Source organism: Artemia sp. Qi Xiang Cuo, chromosome 18, assembly GCF_049724085.1.
Source record: "Artemia sp. Qi Xiang Cuo chromosome 18, ASM4972408v1, whole genome shotgun sequence".
In the NCBI taxonomy this organism is placed as follows: Eukaryota; Metazoa; Arthropoda; class Branchiopoda; order Anostraca; family Artemiidae; genus Artemia; species Artemia sp. Qi Xiang Cuo.
In genome coordinates, this window is record NC_142811.1 from 33,320,539 (window position 1) to 33,324,263 (window position 3,725).

Genomic DNA, 3,725 nt, shown 5'->3' on the forward strand with positions numbered 1-3,725 from the left:
TTATAACTTTCTCCCTAGCGTACACCTGGACGAACAACAAAAACAAATCAATTGACCTTGGAAATTTAGTTCCCCTAGTCGAATCCTGAGTCAATACATTTCCCCTAGCGATTATGTAAATTCTATGCCCATATATGGTGCCCCGTCATGATTTATAGATCAATACATTTCCCCCCACCTTTAATGCGCGTGTGCAAACTTCACTCCGGAGTCAATACATTTGAAAACAACAAATAAATCGACCTTGAAAAAAGGGGTCATTGACCCGTTCGTGGATCGATAATCCTTGAATAAATTATAGCATGTCAGCGTTAGACCAAATTGTAGATGGCAGCAGGGGTGAGGGGTGGGGCTGGTACCCCCCTCTCTACTGACAGCAAAGATTAAATATGAAAAATAAAACCATATATTAAAAGCTTTTCAAGAATACAATATATTTGAAGCTTTTCTGAGCGCCTACTGAGTCACCTTATCAGTAGGGGCCTCCCCCAGGCCACTCAGCGCGTCCCCAGGTGGCTGATAAGGGATCGTCCCCAGATATGTTGGGTACCTCCATTAAATAGGAGGCAAGGAGCAAGGGAAGACCATAATAGAAACTGGGGCATCCTCACCCGGGGGCCGTAAATACAGGCGGAGGTGGAAGAAGGCCCCTCGGGTGTACACTCAGTAGGACCCACCGGCGTGTAGACATGTCCCATGAGTTCTCCCAGCAATGGGTTGAATTGCATAGTGAAACTAAAGACCATAGTGGGTGGATCCTCTATAGGAAGACAACTGCGGAAGAGTGAATGACTCAGAAATTAACAACGGCCTCTGCAAATTTGTCTTGGGTATGCAGTGGTTTGCTCTGACGAGCCACTCATAGGTTGGAGTCCCTGCCCGCAGAGCAGACCCATAATCCAATAGCCCCCCATTTCCCAACAAAGCCATATATGTTAAAAATGGACAACTTTCATAACTTACAGCCTTTTGGCCTGGGGCTGCGAGGTTTTTGTCAACACCGGAGACACATTTATTTAACCATTTGACTATTTCGAGCAAAAAAGTTATCTCAAAATATTGGATGTGATCTATTTGGGGAAAAGGGCATGGGAGGGGGGCTGGTTCCCCTCTGATTAGTTTTGACTCATAAAAAGGGCACTTGAACTTTCAATATCCAATCAAACAAGCCCCCTCTGAAGCTTATACGGCCACCCCTTCCATATAAGGTGCCTCCGGGGAAAGAAAATAACAAGAATACCTTGAAGTCTTATGGCTCTTCACTATAGGCAAGTTGAATTTGATGGTGCGATTCATCAGTATCGTAATTTGGAACCAGCATCTATTGTTTTCAAAATTTCGTTTCTTAGAGCTTAAGTTACCATTGAGCCGAGTCACTCTACATAAGAAAAAGGTATTAAATGAGTTATTATACTTAAATGTAGGCTAAATAGATTAAAAGCAGGAAGTATCTTTCATTATTTATAAAATTCCCAAATACTAAAAATATTTGTTCATTGCTGCTTGTTCGTGTAAAGTTGAAAACATAGGGGTTTAGAAAAGATAGAATTCTGTTTTTAATTTTCAAAAAAGCAAACATCAATTATGACTGATAGAATCAAGGTCATTAGGAAATAACCAATGATTTTCATCTTTTTCTCATTAGATTATGTCGGATGCAATCAAATAATTTTTCACTCCAGTTGTTAACGTTCCAATAAATGTGTCCCGGAGCTCTTCTATGAGGCAACTAAGCAGAAAGAATTTTGAAGGGATTCGTAATCCTGTCAAAGAATCTGAAAGGCTTCCTTTTGAAATTAATAATTTTTGCTTCTTAGTATTTTGAACGCGGTAATATTTCTCTTTATTGGAGGACTAGAATTAGACTCTTGTAGGTTGCTTCTTTGGCCACGTCAAGCGAATGGAGCCGAGTCGCCTCCCGAAAATCGCACTAAAATGATCTCTGCATGGCCTTCGTCCATGAGGCGAACCGCGAAAAATACGACTGGAGAACTTCGATTGCGACCACATCAAGTTAGCCTAGTTATCACGTACTGCCAAGGCCGTACCCACAGGGGGGGGGGGGGAGTTCGGGGGTTTGAAGAAGCCCCCCGAAATATTTTTGACTCGTAATACGTAGCAAAAATGGATATAAACAAATTTTGTATGCGTCCTGGGTACGGCCTTGCTTACCGCACATGATACGTAACCGCACCTGATAAAACAATGTTCCGAGCCCTTACACGTAAGCTACAAGGAAGACTGGCGCAGAAACTTCCAAGGAGGATGGTCGGGACCAAGTATGTAAGGTCAATTACATTTCTTGAAACGTCAAGGCAAGAGGAGAGTAAAAGTGAAGATTGTATTGTGTTGTTGCGTTCACAACAATTTCTTTTTTCTTTTTCTGCCAAATATTGGTAGTATACCAATAATTGAGGGCATTTTTCAGCATTTTTAAAAATAATTTTTGTCGTTTCTTGGTATTTTTCTATAATTTGGAAAAATACGTACACATTTCAAAGCATTTCTTTACTTGAGAACTATTTTGTCACTGTTTTTTTCTTTTTTTGGTAGACTAACTGAAATTTGCTTCATTTAAGTTTCTTCAATTGGACTTTAGATAAAAAAAAAGAATTTTACATGTATTTTTTTTGTTTTTGAATATCATGAAGCCATGAAGCTGTCCAAGAATCCTTTGGCGTTTCTCCTGTTTATTGTAAAAGTTACCAGATAAATTATTTGTGAAAGCTCGTAATATAACCAAAGATGAAATTTGTACTATTTAATCAATAAAAATTTGGTAAAACTAGCTGAAGTGCCTGCATGAGGTCCTTGATTGACCACGCTTGTCCTCTTTGTGATGGAGCACCAAGGACTTATTCTGCTCCACATGGATTTCTACAAAATAGTGCCATAACAGGCATGAACTTCAGGTGATTGTCTCGCTGAAGTCCCTTAGTCATTTAAGAGGCACTTCGACGTGGCAACTTCGTTGGTTTTGCCCAATCATTGTCCAAAGTAATCAAAACACTAAACATGAAAACTTGTAAAGCAGATATGCATTAAAAAAATATTTTTGTACTGATTCATCCAGGAGCGGATCTAGAGCAAAATCTTGGGGGAAGGTCGTGACAAGGGTAAGAATGACAAAATATAGGGGGTGGGGGAATGTGACAAGGGCGCCAATAATTCATCAAATTTCCAACTTATTTTAAAAAGAGCGAAAAGCAGAAACAAAAACAAAGAATGAGGGCGGCAAGGAAATTTTGGGGGCCGTTGTACCCCCACCCTCTAGATCCGTCAGTGATTCACCCATGTAAAATTTTCAGTTTGATTGTTAAGTTTCAAAACATAATAACGTAAGAAACATTTTTTATTTTACAAGTAGGAAAAAGCCCAAAAATTGACATTATCTTAGTAAGAATTAAACGTCAAATTTAGCATGACTAATAATCCTTGAGCATAGGTTTCTGTTAAACATTATATCTAAAAACATGAAATCTTTATTTCCAGTTCTTTCATGGGAGTGAGCAGTAAGTACCCCTGTTAATAAGTATTAGGATTCGCATATTTGGAATCCTTCTGATCCATGCATAATTATCGAAGTTCTGCTTTTCAGAGGTTTGGCTTCTATTGACAAGGGTCGATTTTTGCTTACCAATCCTTAGCATGAACGGCCTAATATAATCATATGGATACTACCTGTATGCTGTATTATCCCAAATGATAAAAGTATCTTTTTTTCA